General features: G+C 37.1%; 1 protein-coding gene and 1 long non-coding RNA gene across 5 annotated transcripts in view; one reads left to right on the top strand and one right to left on the bottom strand.

The window, feature by feature from the left end:
* The window catches only part of NUBPL (NUBP iron-sulfur cluster assembly factor, mitochondrial), a 329,428-nt gene that overhangs the window by 66,292 nt on the left and 243,516 nt on the right, over positions 1-19,620 (top strand). The window lies entirely within an intron of this gene.
* Positions 1-19,620, bottom strand: part of LOC309656168 — a 130,737-nt gene that overhangs the window by 42,022 nt on the left and 69,095 nt on the right. The window lies entirely within an intron of this gene.

Below are 19,620 nucleotides of genomic sequence, written 5' to 3'. Positions count from 1 at the left end.
TTTGTTAAGTAACTGAATGACACTAATCCCAAGAAGTAAGAAACTGATAGTGTTCTATAACTATGCATTCATCCAAAATTGTATGGTGAAGGACCACTGGTAGGGAACAGTGGCTTTTGCTAATAATGTGCTAGCAAAGACTTGGAAATAAGTTTCTGATGACTTCCTAAAATGTGTGCCATGGAACCCCTTTTCCAGTAAGTAAAGGTTGCTTTTTGAGGGGGAAAAAAATCCCTGGAGAAATCCAATAGCTCCAGGAGGCCATAAAATTCTTGCTTTATTTTGACGTGGCACAGAATGAAGGGCATATACCTTGTTCTGAGCTGAAGAAGGTGCAATGAAGTTTTTATTTCATGTTTCTCTTTTGTTGTTGGTGTATAGGAGGGCCTACTGGTGCCCACCCAACATCCCTTCCCCCTTCTTCCTTGCCAGCAGAGTCCTGATTTTGTTTTGGTATCTACTCCTCATCCTCTTGACACAGGTAAATCCTGACTGGTCTGAGTCAATTATAACAATCCCCTCCCACACCCACACAAAGTCTGATTTAGGAAGGAGCATGAGACATAATTGTGACCAATGAGGAATGAGGGGAAATCTGCAACCTGGGAAAGGTTTCCTTACTCTTAAAAAGAGGCACACAGGATGAAGCACCCTCTTTTTCTGCTGCACGTTGCCATGTCGGGTTGGAAGGTTTGGAATTGTGGCAACCATCTTACAAGCTAGCTATCAACACGTAAACACATTTTCTCCTTAGAATCAGTGGGATTCAATCTATGGCAGAATCTTAAGCATAGGTGTGAAATGACTTCTTTTTTGTCTCATGTGAAGTTTGTCGTTATCTGGTGATTACAGTCTAGAGTTTTATTTAGACTTTTGGTCCAGTGTATTCAAATATACTGAAAAATTTTAGAGGTAAGAAATATATATAGTGTTGCTTACTTTAAATCTATCACTTTTTATTCTTATTTCCAGAAATATCCTCAATCAACCGCTTACTTTTTAAATAGCTTTATTGAGACATAATTCACATACTGTACAGTTTACCAATTTAAACTATAGAATTCAATGGTTTTTAGTATATTCACAGAGTAATGTGTCCATCACCACAATCAATTTTAGAACATTTTCATTACCCCAAAAGAAACCTCATAACCATTAGCAGTCATTCCCAATTTCTATCCAAACCCCCCAAACTTAGGCAACCACTAACTTACTTTCCATTTCTATGAGTTTATTCAAAATTTCATTCTTTTTTCTGGCTGAGTAGTAATTCATTATATGTATGTATATATATATATATATATATATATATATGTGTGTGTGTGTGTGTGTGTGTGTGTGTGTGTGTGTGTACCACATCTTCTTTATCCATTCATCTGTTGATGGACATTTAGGTTGCTTCCATATCTTGCCTATTGTAAATAATGCTGCTATAAACATCGGGGTGTATGTATCTTTTTGAATCAGTGCTTTTGTTTTCTTCAGATGTATACCCAGGAGTGGAATTGCTGGGTCATATGGTAGCTCTATTTTTAGTTTTTTGAGGAACCTCCATACTGTTTTCCATAGTGGCTGCACCAATTTACATTCCCACCAGCAGTGTACAAGGGTTCCCTTTTCTCCACATCTTTGCTACCTTGTATTATTGAATATTTGTGGTCTTTTTGATGATAACCATTCTGACATGTGTGAAGTGATATCTCATTGTGGTTTTGATTTGCATTTGTCTGATGATTATCATTTTGGGGTTGTTTATTGCTAGTGTGGAGAAATACAACTGATTTTTGTATCCTGCTATCTTATGAATTGTTTTATCAGCTCTAGCAGTTCTTAGTAGATTCATTAGGATTTCCTATGTATGAGATCATATCATCTGCAAATAGAGATAGTTTTGCTTTTTACTTTCCAATCTGGATGAGTTTTCATTTACTTGGCTACCTGCCCTGGCTAGAACCTCCAGGACAATGTTGAGTAGAACTGGTGGGAGTGGACATCTTTGTCTTTCTCCTGGTCTTAGGGAAAAAGCGTTCTGTCTTTCACTATTAAGTAAGATGTTAGCTCTGGGTTTTTCATAGATGCCCTTCATCAGGGTGCCTTGGAAGAGTAGCGGCAGAAAGGAAGAAATGGAAAAATAGATGTTGGTGGGTCTCACATTGAAGGTCTTGGGCCTTGCCTTTTGGACAGAGCCCCAAGGAGAGGGTATACCCCATGACTATTTGAGACAGGCAAGAATAGAGCCTATGCCATGCTCCATACAGGCGGAATTAGGGTTTGAGATAGACACTAATTTAAGTTGTAGGAAAATAAAGTTATATTTCTTGCTCACTGAAATTGTAAACTGACTCATAATCACTGTACTATTATTAATCAAAAAGTAGCCTTTATATAGGATCTTTTTCACTCATAGCTAGTAATGAGCATATACAATAAATAATTTCAAGTAATGTACTTTTTTTGGATGTCAGTCCTGTTCAATATGAATCAGTCCAGTGCCTTAGTGAATAAAATTTTAAAAAACTGGAACATTTTTAGGAATTAGCATTGAGTTCTTAGGGACTCTTTTGTGGATATAGCAGGGTATCTTTAATTGATTTGGAGTCAGAGAATAATACTGTTATAGAAAAGACAATCCCCTTTTACACAGAAATCAATGACGCTTTAGCATGTAAAAGCTGTTGGAATGCTGACTGAAGATTTGAATTTTGAAACATTCCCTTTTACACATTCCAAGGAAACATGTATTCATCTGTATAAAATTAAAAATTATACTTTCTTATTTGTAGGACTGTTGTGTAATCAGAAGCAGGATTTCATGCAAAATGTGGACATACATTATAATTTTCCTAGCAAGATAATTACTATACTGCATTTTAATGAAAGGAAAAATTCATCTAAGTTCTAGAATTTGGCACTAGAATTCAAAATAAAAAATACTTGAAATACTCTTTTTTTCCCACTCTTTTCAAATATTTACTCAGTTTAAGAAGCCTACATTATCATATCCATTTGAGTGCTTACTTCATTTCTCCTTCTTGAAAAGTTAGAAGAGCATTGATATTGCGTGTTGTTCTTTATCCTGGATGCACATTAGAATTAACTGGGTTTGCTTTTATTTTATTTTATTTTACTTTATTTTATTTGCTTTTGGCTGCGTTGGGTCTTTGTTGCTGCATGTGGGCTTTCTCTAGTTGCGGTGAGCAGGCGCTACTCTTAATTGTGGTGCACAGGCTTCTCATTGCTGTGGCTTCTCTTATTGTGGAGCACGGGGTCTAGGTGTGCGGGTTTCAGTAGTTGTGTCATGCAGGCTCAGTAGTTGTGGCTCGTGGGCTCTAGAGCACAGGCTCAGTAGTTGCGGTGCATGGGCTTAGTTGCTCCATGGCATGTGAGATCTTCCGAGACCAGGGCTCAAACCCGTGTCCCCTGCATTGGCAGGTGGATTCTTAACCACTGTGCCACCAGGGAAGACCCTAACTGGGTTTGCTTTCAAAAAGTAACAACATCTGGGCATCCCTGGGAGTGAGAGTTTGTCACTGGTATTCATGAAAAGCTCCCCAGTGATTTTAATGTACAGCTTGGGTTGAGCCTTGCTTTAAATGATCACCAAAACTGGTGAATTTTATGGTGTGTAAATTATACCACAATAAAATTGTTTAGAACGATGATTACCAGCAGGTATCTAAAACTTCACCAAAATAAAGTGTCATACCCATATGAATATCAGGTGCCAACAGTACCAGTTTACCTAGGACTGGCCCCGCACGTGGGACTTTTGGTGCTAAACCTGGGAGAATCTGAGCACACTGGAAGAGTTGGTCACTCTATAATATGGAAGAGATGGCCTACCTGGATGAGGAGGGCCTTTTCCTCTCCTTAGCTCAGGTTATTTGAGGAGAGACAGAGACGGGCTAGTTTCTTGCTCTTCTAGGAGACACGTGTTGTTGCTGCTTCTCTACCACACACCCACTCATATTCATCTTCTTTTCTGGCTTCAAACCCCACCATCTCATTGAAATTACCCTCTTAAAGATGACCAATGACTTCTTTGTCTCCGAATCCAATGCTCATTCCTCCCTTCTTCCTTGCTTTCTGTGGCATAGTGTCATCTGCTTTTCCTATTTCTCTTCAAATTATTCCCATTTCCTTTGCTGGCTTCATTTCTTCTTGCTCATCTCCTAGAACCATTTTTCATGGTTCTGTTTTTGGCTCTCTTTTCTTGCCTATACAGGCTCATGATTCCACCTGTTCTTTTCTGCATATATTATTTGTTGTCAGTAGCTGTTATTATGACCGGGGCACCCACTCCCCCTCAATGGCCTTGTTGAGGTAACAGTAGAGATAGATCTGGCTTGTAGAATCTTAGAAAACTTCATTGTTTTCATGATGAGTCCTGACATTGTGGGGGCCAGGGGTGTGATGTGACATCTAAGACAGATTCACAGGAATTAACTTTGACAAAGGTTTGTATTTCCTGCCTCAATAAACTGCAAACCCCACGAGGTACTCTCTATTATATCCTAGCATTTAGCAAAGTGCCTGGCACATAGTAGGTGCTAAAAAATAGAGAAACACATCTTCAACATCAACACATTTTCATTCACTTCTCAGTTCAGCCTCTCACATCATAAGTCATAAGACATAAGTCACGTGCCAAAATGAGTAGAAGGGGGTGGGAAGAACATGATTGTAGGTTAAGATGTTTTTCCTAAGTGTTTTCTTGAGTCCTCTCAGGATATTATGACATATAGCTTCCACCTGTGAGCCCTGGAAAAGTTCCTGGATGGTTCTAAATACTTTAGAGACGAAGCTATTGCCATTCTAATTCCTGTCAAACCACAAGATTCCATAAATCATAACAATAGTATCTAAGTGTATCCTAGTTCCAAAAGAACTATGTATTATTCTAAGTAAAAGGGAATGCAGGGAAGAGTCTGTAAGGCACCTAGAAGGAAGAGAGTCAAAGGGGAGAAGCTTGACATCATGTTTCTACTTCTGTCTGAGAAGATGGTGGACAGATCACCAGGCAGAAGGATTACTGTTCCCTTCAGATGTCTCTCTATGGGGTTAAGGAGTGCATGGGGCTATCACAGCTTTGACATTGTTCAGCTAATTCTCCTAGCTCTGATTCTGTGATAAGCAAGAAGGAGTCAGATATTCTAGCTACCTATGTACACTTTTCTAAATAAAGTGAGCCCTACAGTTGAGCTGAAAGTGGTTTCTCATTGTAAAATTAAAATTCTGACCTTACATCAGTCTGTTTTTTAGCATGCGTTGGTTGTCCCAAACACAGTCAGCTTTGGAGACACTGACAAAATAGCATTTCTTTCGATCTGCAAAACCAGAGCTCATACTGGGGAATGTAGTAGCTAAATCAAAAAGATATTACCCTGTGAACAGTAAGCTGACCCCTTAGATCATGTTCTGGCTCTCCTGTTTCTAACTCCAAAATCTCTATTTCACTTCTCTAGCTCTAACTTCTCTTGAGTTTTAGTTATCTGGGCATCTCCATCTGGATATCCCAGGTCCATCTCAAACTCATCACTAAATGCAAATTAATCATCTCAAACTCCCAGTTCCACATTTCTGCTTTGGATTTCTCCCTAGGACCTCTAGCCTCCAGAGCACTTACTTGTTTTAACCACTGTCTGTCTTCCTCTACCAGAATGTAAGCTCCATGAGGGTAGGAACTTCTGTAAATTTTGCTCACTGCTGTTTCCCCATTGCCTACAATAGTGCTTAGTGTGTGGCGGGTATTCAATGGATATTTGTTAAATCAATATTTACCCAGACTTGCTCCTGTCCTGGACTAATGCCATCACTGGTTTTCATAGCACTATGATTTTCCAGTTTATCCAGGCTCAAATCCTTGTAGTCGTTTTTAACTCTTCCCTATCCTTCTCCTATACCCACTTTAATAAACAATTGCTTACAATGTTGTTTCCAAATATCTTTTAGGGTAATGTCATCCTTTCTAATCTCATTACCACTGTTATAAATTAGGTACTTGAAAACTCTAACTGGGACTATGAAATAGAAGCTACTAAGTATCATGTTCTCTAGGTTTTTGTTACTTTAATTAATCCTACCTATCACTGGCAGATCAATCTTTCTTGGAGCTCAGCTCTCATTATGTCACTCCCTTACTTAAGGCTCAATACTGTTTAAATACAGAACCCTCAGTCTGGCATTTGGAAGTGCTGTGATATGACCCCAACCTGTCACTTCAGTTTTATCTCCCACTTTTCCTTTACAGATTCCTTATGGTATAAACAAACTGGGTCACTTGTTCTTTGACTACTCCTTGAATTTTCCTACTTCTGTACCTTTCTCCATATAGTACCTTCTTCGGGAATGTTCATTACCAAGTATTTCTTGTGGTATTTGCTTTTGTGCAGATAAATAATATCCATATTCTGCCATCTTTTGATTCATCAGTTTTGAAAACTGACTTATTACGGTAGATGAGGATTTAGCTCTTTCACACCATCACATTTCACCTCTGTGCCAGATGTCTCCTGTTTGCCCCTCCAGTTCCACCATCCACCTGCTCTCTGTCCCAAGAATCTCACCTGTATGGATCACATCTATGGCTCCCATACTCTCTGGCTTCTTGTTGGGTTTGGTCAGTGGGGAGCAGATAGGAAGTATGAGGGAGGGAAGTGAGAGAGGCTAACCCTAACTTTACCCTAACTCCCTCCCAGTGACAAAGGTCATTGTTTCATTCAAAGGGGACTTACAGCTTTCTTCTTTTGGGTTTTGGCCACTGCTCCCTTCCTTCCTCCTTTGGGCCTAGGGGGTCCAATACTCTGATTCTCTTACATACTGCCCACATCTTTGTAAATAATCCCTTTGTAAACACACTCTTTTGGTTTATCCTAATTTGAGGATACCATCTACTTCCTGTTGGGATCTGACTGACAGCTATACTCTCCTTCTATCCTCCCAATTTAGTTATATTAAAATTTTTGGTTAATTCAAAATTTGTTTAAAATAATATGATATTTCAAATACCATAGTGTTTCCTAAGTATATTTTCTTTCTGGCACAGTCTTTTATTTTTCCACTAGTTGGTTAATATTTCATTTTTTTATTTCTTAGGTTTTTAAAAAATTTTTGCTAATTTTTTTCTAGGAAGATGGTTGAACACATTAGGCACTCTATAAATTCTATTTCTTCCTGGAAACCTCCTTCTTGGGCCCTACCCTCTTTCTGTTTAATCATGTCTAGGAATTGTCTAGGCTGGCTATCAATACCTCTAGAATCCTATGACATTCTTGGTTTACTTCTTTGTTCTGCTGAAGCACATACTCTAGTAGTGTCCTAAGAAATGATACATGGGAAGTGAACTTCTTGAAGACTTGAATATCTAAAAAGAGTCTAGTTGGGTACAGAATACTAGCTTGAAAATGGCTTTTATCTCAGAATTTTGAATTGCTTTATTTTCTTCTAATTTCTTTGGTTTCTGTTGAGAAGTGTAGTGTCCTTCTAATTTCCTAACTTCTGAATGTACATTTAAGAAGTGTTTAGAAGATGTGTCTTTGTGTTGGTCTTTTGATGTTTTCACTGTGGTTGGCCTTTGATATATCCTTTCAGTCTGGAAATCTGTATCCTTCAGTTCTTGACATTTTCCTTGCATTATTATAGAAGACACTCTTAGTTGCCTGGTCAACAGACATTCTCCCGTTATTCCTTGCTAACAGAATTCTGATTTTATCCAGACAATGTGCCCAGTCCCAGAGCACAAATACATAATGAATGTTAAAGCTAGCCATGGTAATTCCATTCCCATTTGCCAGATACTTGTTTTTCCAGTTTAACTTTGTAACTAATGGTGGCCATGTAATGCTTTTCTGGTTAGTGAAATAAAAGAAGTCTGCTGGGGGAAGGAGAGTTTCAGGGGATGGTTTTATTTTCTGATATGAGTCAGATGCATGGAAAGGGTTCATTGTGTTGTCTCTTTTTCCCTGCTTTGGATGTACTTGTGAAAGGGCATGTTGTCACTTTAAAATTGTGATAGCCATCTTGCTATGTAGAGGAAACAAACTTAAGGATAAAATGCCAAAATACTGAGATACGGCAGAGTTGATTGAGTCAAAGCCCCAAACGTGGAACAGCCTACCTCCGGACCTCGTGTTATATGAGATAATTAAACCCTTTTATTATTTTTGCTGTGTTTGCTTGGCTATTTTGTCAACTGCAACCAAATGACTTCTAACTGAAGCATAGTTCGTTGATAAAATTTTCCCCTTAATTTTCTCTGTTCCCCTTTTGGAACTGCTATTAGTTGGGGCTCTTAGATAAATTTTCTTACCTCTTTCTCCCTTTTTCTTTCCCCATCCTTTTCTCACTGTTCTAATATTCTGGGAAATTTCCTCAGTTTTAGCTTTCAACCATTCTACTGAATTGTTTATTTCGGCTCTCCAATTTCTAATTGCTGAGATCTCTTCTTTGATAGTTCTTAAGAAATACATCTTGTTTTCATGGATGTAACATTCTCTTTTAAATCTGAGACTGTTAATTATTGTTTTGAAAAGTTTTCTTCTGCTACCTGCATTGTCTCTATTTCTTCTGAGTTACTCTTTTCTGTTTTTTTTTTTTTTTAAGGTTGGAGGCTTTCTTCAATTGTCAGCTGATATAAAGTTGTCTTTTTATTTTTGCAAAAGGTCTAGAGAGTTGATTGGAAGTTTTATGTATGTGAGTGGACTACCTTGTAGGGTGGTTAGGTAGCAAGTAAGCTCTTTTTTTTGAAACTCCAAAAGAGCAGCATCTGTAGATATTTTCTTTAAGGATTTTAATTTCTCCAAAAAAGAATCCTCAAAGAGGTATACGGATACCTGCAAGCATTCTAGAAGCAGGGATAGTGGTGGTAAAAGTGATTATGGGTCCCACAATTAGACTTTTGCTTAATCCTTCTCAGTGATGTGCTGGCAAATAATAGCAACTAGCTCTCTGAAAGAAGAAAAAGCCCTGATTTGTAACAACCCAACATCTGTGGTATAAATATTCCCACCATGTCCAATTTCAGGCTATTAACATGATGTCACTGAATGCAGAGTTGGGAAGACATGCACAGTAGTTCTTCATTGTATAGTATTTCTATCATGCAGATACAATAGATATAAATAATCTCAAGAGTATAAATAGTAAAATGTAGGAAAAATAATTAGGAAGTTATAGCCTTTGAGTGTATATTATGTCTGTTTTTGATACAATTTATTTAGTCGTAAGCTTATATAGTTTAATTTTTTTTAATGGCTGTGTTTAACAACCGGCTTACAAAATTCCTGAAAATTTAGCAGTTCCTATGAGCTAGTACAAATTAACTCTGGAGCATTGCTGCTGTTTCCAGCCCCAGTTCATCACCCTTCACTGTGTCTGGTCTTTCTGACTCTGGAGTCTATTGTTGATTTTCTTCTGACAAAATAGTTCTGGTATTCTGCAAGGGGGTGGTGGAGGATAAAGAGTGATGGCCTAAGTGAGTAAACCTAGGGATCTTCAGCTTGTTGTGCAGACTTGCAACAAATTCCTATATTTTCAGTTTCATACCTAACTCTTGCTTTCCATGGTAACTGATGCCACAAAGTCTTAAGCTCTCTTTGGCTCTGCCAGTACAATAAGCTTCCCTGCAGGCACTTAACAGCAGTGCCTCTGCCCTCCTGGGTCCGTTGCTTCTGTTCTATCTGCTTTCTATCTTCTGAGACTTTGACATCACTTGTTGGTTATTATCTTCTCTCCCATTTTCTTTGTCCTTGTGGGTTTATAAATTTTATATTTCCTTTTCCCATTAGTGAGAGCAAATAAATGTGTTCAGCTAGATATGCTTAACTGGAAAGATAGCTCAATAAGTACTGCATTTAAAAATTGTTGAATTGACTTAAGATTCCTGGATGCTTGTAGTAGCAACTAAACTCTGTCAGTTAACAGCAACTTATCACTAACCACTGATTTATTTAGTGTAGTATTGTGTTCTAGGCCCTTAGATATCCATTTTGATTTTTCCTCTACATGTTTTTTTTTAAATAAAATTTTTATTTTAGAATAATTTTAGGTTTACAGAAAGTTGTGAAGATTGTACAGAATGTTTTCACATTCCCCACATTCACTTTTCCTTATTATAAATATCTTACCTTAATGTGTTACACTGGTCACAATTAATGAACCAATATTGATACATCATTATTAATTAACGTCCATACTTTATTCAGGTCTCTTAAGTTTTTTACCTACTGTCCTTTTTCTGTTCCAGGATCCTACCTAGGCTACTACATTAAATTTAATCATCATGTCTCCTTGGCTGTGACAGTTTCTCACACTTTCCTTGCTTTTGATGACCTTGACAATTTTGAGGAGTACTGATTAGGTATTTTATAGAACGTCCCTCAACTGGGATTTCTCTGTTTTGCTCATGATTAGACTGGGGTTGTGGGTTTTGGGGAGGAAGACCATGGAGATATAATGCCATTTTCATCGCATCATATCAAGGGTACTGCAATATTGCAACATAATTCTGATGCTAACCACCTGTATTTAGCACAGACTCCAGATTAAGGGCACAGTCAACAAGACTGTCCACGCTTCAGATGCCAGTTTGGGGTTTCCCTGCCCACCTGCACTTCTGATCAAACGGCTACAAATTCAGGGGTTCCCACAAACCCCTGAATTAGCAGGTTTGCTAATTCACTGAAACAACTCACAAAACTCGGGAAAGAGGTATGTTTATGATTACAGCTTTATTATAAAGGATACAAATCAGGACCAGCCAAGTGAAGAGACACATAGGGGGCAGTTTGGGAGGATCTCCAACACAGAGTTTCCATGCTCTCTCCCCATGGAATCAGGGTGCATCACCCACCTGGCACATCAATGTGCTCACCAACCAGGAAGCTCTTCTGAGCTTTGGTGTCCTGCATTTATATTGAGATTTCATTACATAGGCATGATTGATTGAATCATTGACCATTTGATTGAACTCAATCTCCAGTGTACCTCCCCTCCATGGATGGGGTCAGGCTGGGCTGATATCACCTGGCTCAAAGCCCCAACCCTCTAATCACATAGTTGGTCTCTCTGGCCTGGCCAGCTTCCATCCTAAGTTATTAGCATAAACTCAGATATGGTCCAAGGGACTCATGAATAAAAGATACCCCTGTCACGTGGGAAATTCCAAGGATTTAGAGTCTCCTTCCCAGGAACCAGGGATAAAGGGCCGTCAAGTTCTTTATTATGTAACAGGTACATACGGATCAACATGACCTATCTCTGTTGATGTTGACTTGATCACCTGGCTGAGGTAGTGTTTGTCAGGTTTCGCTACTGTAAATTTTCTCTCTCTCCACCTTTTTTATACTGTACTCTTTTATTGGAGAATAGCATTACTTACATTCTTTTTAAATCATTTTCTTTTATTCCTGACTCCTTGTTTCTACTTTATTTTTGGAAATAATATTACTAGTCAGTGCTCATCCCCATTTTGATTTGATTTTTTTTTTTTTTTTGGCCGCACCATGCAGCATGTGGGGTCTTAGTTCCCTGACCAGGGATGGAACCCCTGTCCCCTGAAATGGAAGCATGGAGTCTTAACCACTGGACCGCCAGGGAAGTCCCCCCATTTTGAGTTGGGTGGGATTACCAAAATCTAGAAACTCTAAATCAGAACCTGCACAGAAGATAAAAGCACAGAAGATAAAAACAGAGCTTTAAGTGAAAATTGCAGTTGCAAAGATCCTGAGTGTTTCTTTTTTGATAACACTCAGAATGCTTGAAGGGATGGAATTATCTCATATGAGATAAAGAAGTGCAGCTCAGGGACCTGTAAGATGAAGCTGTAAAAAAGAGCAAGAGAAAATATGATTTTGACATTATATTTTTGTCTTAATTTTTATTTTGGAGATTTAACACTGGAATTCTGCCTTTGGAAGGCCTGGGGTAGCTTTTTCTTTCTCACCAACATTTTATTATAAAAAATTCAAACATATAGCAAAGTTGAAAAAATTTTAGAGTGAAATAATTTTACATTGAAATCTATTCATACCACCTAGGTTTACTATTAACTTTTTACTCTACTTTTTCTGTCACATAGCCATCTATTCATCTGTCTATCCATCTATTAACCCAATGTAATTTTTTTGATGCATTTTAACGTTAATTGCAGTTAACAGTATACTTCTCCCTAAATACTTCATTCAGTATGTGTACCAATAACTAGAGTTCAGTACAGTTTTTAAAATGTGAAATTTACATGTAATGAAATGTGCAAATCTTAAGTGTATATTCACTGACTTTTACACATAGGTATGGGTAGTCCAAACCACTATGACATATGGGACATTACCATCCCTCCAGAAGATTTCCCTCATGCCCCTTTCCAAATAATCTCTGCCCTCACCTCCTCTGGAATCACTGTTCTCATTTTTTCTCCTTCATGGATTATTTTTGCCTGTTCTAGAATTTGATATCAATGGAATCATACAGTATGTGCTCTCATGTGTAAGATTTCTTTCACTAGCATAATGTTTTTTAGATTTATCTATGTTGTTTCATGTCTGTTCCTCTTCATTGCTTTTTATTTATAAATATACAATTTAAAAATCCATTCTTCTATTTATGTACATCTGGGCTATTTTCAATTTGGAGCTATTATGAATAAAGCTGTTATGAACACTTGCATTCAATTCTTTGAGGGAAATATGTTTTCATTTTATGCGTAGGAGTGGAGCTGCTGGGTCATAGGATAGTTATATATTTAGGTCTTCTAATGCCAGACAATTTTCCAAAGTGGTTATGCCATTTTAAATTCCCACCAGTAATGTAAGAAAGTTCCAGTTACCCCACAACCTTGTCAATATTTGGTTTTGTCATTCCTTTAAATTTTAACCATTCTAGTGGTGTGTTGTAACTGATATACCATTGTAATTTTAATTTGAATTTCCCTGTTGACTAATAATGTTGAGTACTTTTTTCATGTACTTACTGGCCATTAATGTATCTTCACTTTTTTTTTAATTTAAAAAAATTTTTACTTTTTGGCTGTGTTGGGTCTTTCTTGCTGCGCACGGGCTTTCTCTAGTTGCAGAGAGCGGGGGCTACTCTTCGTTGCAGTGCATGGGCTTCTCATTGTGGTGGCTTCTCTTGTCGCAGAGCACAGGCTCTAGGCACGCAAGCTTCAGTAGTTGCAGCACATGGGCTTAGTTGCTCCGCGGCATGTGGCATCTTCCTGGAGCAGGGATCGAACCCGTGTTCCCTGCATTGGCAGGCGGATTCTTAACCACTGCGCCACCAGGGAAGTCCCTATCTTCACTTTTATGAAACATATTTTCAAACATTTTATCTATTTTTCAATTGAGTTGTCTTTTTATTGTGAATCATGGGGTTTTTTTTTACATTATAGATCAGTTCTGTCACATAGAATTTTCTGCATAGTCCAATATATTTATTGTGAAATGTGGCTACTGCTAATGAGGAAGTGTATTTTTAATTGTATTTAATTTTAATTAGTTTAAATTGAAATAGCTACGTTGGCTAATGACTAGCATATTGGACAGTGCTGTTCTAAAAACTAGTCCTTATCAGATACATGCTTTGTGATTATCTTCTCCCAATCTGTGGCTTGCCTATTCATTTTCTTAATGGTATCTTTTGATGAGGAGAAGTTTTAAATTTTGATCAAGCTTAATTTTTCAATTTTTTCTTTAATGGTTATTGTGTTCTATGACCCATCTAAGAAACTTTTGACTACTCCTAAGTCACGATTTTTATGTTTGGGTTTATGATCCACCTTGATGGTGTTTGGTGGGAGTCAGGGTTATTTGAGTACCACTGTTGAAAAGACATTCCTGACTGGATGCTTTGGCACCTTTCTGAAAAACAAAAAACTATAAATGTGGATCTATTTCTGTTCTCTCTATTCTCTTTCATTGATCTATTTACTGAGCGTCATGCCCTTACTACACTGTTTCGATTACTATAGTTTTAAGTCTTAAAGTCAGACGTCCTTCAATTTTGTTCTTTTTCAAGATTGTTTTGAGTATTTTAGGTCCTTTGAATTTCCATATAAATTTTAGAGTCAGCTTGGTAATTGTTGGGATTATGACCGGGATTTTTGTTAAATCTCTACATCTTAGATATGATGAAAGAAATGTTTGATATTTTTAATCTGAGATTTTTAGGAATGGATGTCTCTATAGGTTGATGTATTTTAATACTTTGTCAAGAAAGAAAACAGGGTCTTCTATGATCCAGGCCAGAAGAGAACCTATAATAGTCTTTGTTTCTTCCATTTTGTATTGTTTACACAGAGGGACTTTGAACAATAATTTCCTAGGCAGTACCTGGGGATAGAGTTGCAGACTCTATGGAGCATGAAAAGTCAAGAATCTAGGTTCCAAAAGACAGAACAGAAACCATTTCCAAGATGAACTAATGATGCTAAATGTGAAAAATCCATGTATTATTCTGTGACTTATGTCCTATTTAAGGAAGGCAATAAACTGTGATTTTTCTTCTCTGTAGCATCTCTAAACTATTTTGCCTTGGTTTTTCTCAACATTATTTTAGGAAAAGTGAAACTTCACAACTTTGTTCTCTTCAATTCTTATTTTAATTCAATATGAGCTTGGGAGATAAATCTACAGATTATTTAGTTTAATCTCCTCATGTTGTATATGAAGTAATAGTTAAATGATTTGTTCAAGATCACTGAGCTAGTTAGTAGCAGAGTTCTGACAATATTCCAGGCTTTCCAACCTCTCTACTTCACTGATATTTACACTATGCTTTGCTGTCATAATAGCTAACCAGTGAATAATTCCTGAGCCCCTATAATGTGCCTAGCATTAGGCTATGTATAGATGATATAAATTATCATTATGATATAGCTCTGATCCTCAAATACCATAGAGTCCTGTGTAAGACAAGAAACAATTAGAAAACAGTAAAAGGCAATGTATAATAATGTTCCAAGTTGGATCAAATTTTGGATAAAATGCTATAAATGCATATAGAAGTAATACTGTGACTCATTTTAAATAAATCTGGCTGTGTTAGAGCAATATAGAACTGTAATTGAAAGCAGGTTGTACAAGAGAGATCTGAAACAGGCTAGCTGTATTAAAATGAATGCAATCAAATTGCACCTTAAATTCATGCTCTGTTAAATAAAATGTTAACAGTTGTTAAGAAGGTGAAGATTAATGCTTGATGAAATTATTAGAGAAGGCTTTATGGAAGAAGTAGGGTTTGAGACATAGTTTCAAGGATTGATGGAATTATAAAGGGCAAAGGGGATTATAAACTATTATAATTGGGATACAAACACTATTTTAATGAAAATTTGAATACATTATAAATTAAAATGTAATTTTTTTAAAAATGTAATTTTAATGCAGTTCAAGAGAAGGCCATTAAATATCTTTATGGGTTTCTGAAATAAATTACTTTTAACTAAAGCTAATGAAGCCTAAATTTATATGAGAAGGTTAAAGGTGGAAAATGCCTACTGAATTAAGCAGTTGAGTAGAAATTTAGGTTTTTTCCTGTAGAGGTGGTGCTATTTTGCCTAGGTGCTTCTTCTATGACAGATGGTCCAAATGGAATATTGTTTTTTCAACAATATTCCTTAAAGGTAATGAGAGACCTGTATTTCCATTTTGCTTTCAACAATTTGCCCTAAAAAAAATAAACTAACATCTCTGACTCCGTATTTCCTTATCTAGAAATGGGATTAATAATAACTTCACTGCCAACCTCATGGCAGTTGTGAAACCTGAACAGGATAATGTGTGTAAAAATGCTTTGGAATCTTTCAGATATAAGATATAAGATTCAGTAAGTAGTAAGAATTGTACAGATTATGGTCTAATGGAGATTCTATGAAGATATTTTTAGAGATAAATACTGTAGAATTCTCTGCAGCATTGGCTTGGATTGTTTCCAAAGATTCTAATAAGCACTATGTATTATATTTTTCCTGGGGTGTAGATAACTATATACGTGTGCAGTATGATTAGTTGAATGCTTCATATGTACTGAATTATCTTTCATAAACTGGGCTGATTTACAACTATGCAGTTAGCTGTTATTTAGAGTGTCACTGGAAAATTCTTGTTTGTGTTACTTTTTATTTATACAATATGTACAAAAAATTGCTTTCTTCATATCTGTATCTACTCTGTAATGACCTATATAGGAAAAGAATCTGAAAAAGAGTGGCTATATGTATATGTATAACTGATTCACTTTGCTATACAGCAGACACTAAGACAACATTGTAAATGAACTATACTCCAATAAAAATTAATTAAAGAAAATAAAAAATCCACACACATACAAAAAGAAGTAAGTTCAGTTGTTACTAAGAAAAACAGATCTTGGTTTGTGATGTAAAGAGAGTCTTCAATTCACTGCCTCCATGTCCCTATTCTCTAGCATCTGATACTATAATCTTATTTTATGGGGTTTGATAATTAATATTATAAAAATTAATAAATTATCAGTGCTCAAATAACATTTAACTCTTGACAAATGTTCAGAATACACAAAGGACTTGATTTCTTAACAAAATATGCATATTTTTTCATATGGCAAAAAAGAATTGCCCTTTTATGTCAATTATATTTCAATTAAAAAAAAAAAAAGAGAGGGACTTCCCTGGTGGCGCAGTGGTTAAGAATCTGCCTGCCAATGCAGGGGACATGGGTTTGAGCCCTGGTCTGGGAAGATCCCACATGCCACAGAGCAACTAAGCCCCCGCGCCACAACTACTGAGCTCTAGAGCCCGCGAGCCACAACTACTGAAGCCGGCACGCCTAGATCCCGAGCTCCGCAACAAGAGAAGCCACTGCAATGAGAAGCCCGTGCAACACAATGAAGAGTGGCCCCCGCTCGATGCAACTAGAGAAAGCCCGCACGCAGCAACGAAGGCCCAACGCAGACAAAAACAATAAATAAAAAGAGAATCGCCTATAAGAAACCATACATTGACTATATTCTTATTTTTTTTAATATTTCAATCTTTTCTTTGTGGATTATGCATTTTTTAAAAATTTATTTTGCTTATTTGTTTATTTATTTGGCTGTGTCGGGTGTTTAGTTGCAGCGTGAGGGGTCTTTGTTGAGGCGTCCGGGATCTTTCGTTGATGCACAGGCTTCTCTCTAGTTGTGGTGTGCGTGTTTTTCCTCTCTCTAGTTGTGGCGTATGGGCTCCAGAGTGCAAGGACTCTGTAGTTTGCACATGTGGGCTCTCTTGTTGAGGGTGTGAGCTCAGTAGTTGTGGCGGGTGGGCTTAGCTGCCCCACGGCATGTGGGATCTTAGTTCCCCAACCAGGGATCAAACCTGCGTCCCCTGCATTGGGAGGCAGATTTTTTACCACTGGACCACCAGGGAAGACCCCTTGACTATATTCTTATTGAAGTCTGGGTTACTGAGTAGTATTAGTTATCTATTGCTGTGTAACCAATTACCATGAACTTGGTGCCTTAAAACAACACATTTATTATCTCACAGTTTCTGTGGGTCAGAATTCTGGACACAATGTAACAGAGTCCTTTGCTTCGTGATCTCTCACAAGGCTGCAATCAAGGGGTCAGCCAAGGCTTGAGTCTCATTTGAAAGCTCAACTGGTAAGGATCAACTTCCAGTCTCACGTGGTTGCTGGCAGAATTCAGTTCCTTGCAGGCTGTTTTCCTGAGAACCTCAGTTCTTTGCTGGCTGTCAGTCAGCTGTTCCTTTCCACATGGCCTTCTCCATAGGCAGTTTACAACATGGCAGCTTGCTTCATCAGAGCCAGCCAGGAGGTCTCCTAGAAAGCTAGAAGTTACAATCTTATGTAAAGTAATCACAGAAGTGACATCCTATCACCTTTGTTGTTTTCTATTGGTTAGAACAAGTTACGTGTCCTGCTCACACTCAAGGGGAGGGGATTACACAAGGGTGTGAATGCCAAGAGACAAGGGTCATTTTGGCTATCTCAGAGTCTGTTGGAAAAGAACTGATTAATTTGACATATGACATAAGCTACAAAGAGAGACACCCACTAAGAAATTGTACTCAATTAATTCTATAATCCAGAAGGAACTGGTGGGAATGGCTTAATAGAATTTTCCAGTTAGCAATAGAGTATCACAAACAAATAAAGGTAAACTACTAAGCACATTACTTTTTCTTTACTATTCTGCTCTTTCTCCAGTGCTGTCAGCTATGAAATGAGATAGCCTACATCAGACCCTGGAAAAGTGCTAAAGAGTTGTACTTCAGAAAAATGTTAGAGGAAAATACAATCATATATATATATACATATATATATGTTTTAGCAGCGAATGGTATATTTCAGCAGCAAATGGTGTTGATTTTGCTATATTGATAAATAATTCTATTAAAAATGGCATTTTCAACAGCACATGCCAGCATGTTACCCCACAAAAATAGCTGGAGTTAAATAAAATAGTAATTCTTGGATATGATTAGAAATTCACAAAAGAGATTCAGTGTGGCATTAATGTAATAAGGTTGTTGACTTTGAGTAATTGACAAAACTTCACCAGGTAATTAAAAGAGCTCTTTGTATTCTTAACAAGTCAAAACAGCAGCTATTAAACAGTTTAGGACAATTATGCACAAAATGAACATTTTCTGTGTAAAAACATTTTTATCTGTTTTGAAGACTAGCAAAGACTGGAAAGCCTAAGATGGGAGAAATTAGTAATTATCACTTCAGTGTTTGGATTGTTGAGTTATAGTTAGTGGATGGCCTCTACGACTAAGTTCCTTAGCCTGAATGGGTGGTCAGGAAAATCCTATTTTGTTTTTATTTTTAAGCTGCAGAAGAAGATGCCATGGAAAATGGACCCAAATACTGCCTGTAAGGTTGGTTGGTATGAACTGGAGCATTTCCAGCAGCTTAAGAGTTGTGTGGAAGGCTGAAGACAAAGATACACTTCATATTTTTAAGTTTGCCAGTCTATCTTAGAGCACATTGATATTGTAACCCTTAATGTCAGTATTTCTGCTCTATTGCTCTAAATCAGACTATATTTTGAGACATTAGAGTGATTTGGTAGGAGTTCTTCACTTACATAAAAGGACTGAATAAATTTTGTGCCTGCAAAAATTTATTATGACATATCATGTGTAATATCTATGGTTAATAAATCCTAAATAGAAAAGGTCAATAAATGAATTGACAAGATTTGGTACTACAATGCCAAGTAGACTAAGATATTATGTAAGCCACATGATTATAGAGGACATTCTCACATTGTGGTCGCAGCTTAAAACAGACAAAAATCTACATTATTTCCTTTTTCCTGAGGAAAATAGAACTTCACATTAGCTGAAGTGTAGGTTTGGTATCTTGACAGGGCTCTGCTTTGTCATTGTCCTTGGAATGTTCTCTAAAGTGCACAGGAAAATTCTCTTCTGAGTACAGAATGAAGTAATGTTTTAGCAAAGTCTTGTAGAAACTTATGTCTTCTCATCTCTAGTATGCAACTGAAGGGTAGGAAGGACATGGCTGAAAAAATATAGGTTTGGTACTTGAAGAAAATGAAATAAAAAAGCAAAAGACTGGGAATACTAAGGCCCTGGGTATGACAAGTATTTGCCTGAGGTGACAAATACTTTTCCTAAAT

The sequence above is a fragment of the Balaenoptera physalus genome (genome assembly GCF_965194825.1).
Source record: "Balaenoptera physalus genome assembly, chromosome: 2".
In the NCBI taxonomy this organism is placed as follows: domain Eukaryota; kingdom Metazoa; phylum Chordata; class Mammalia; order Artiodactyla; family Balaenopteridae; genus Balaenoptera; species Balaenoptera physalus.
The sequence above is the reverse complement of the archived record's forward strand: the minus strand, read 5'-3'. Positions and strand labels throughout refer to the sequence as shown.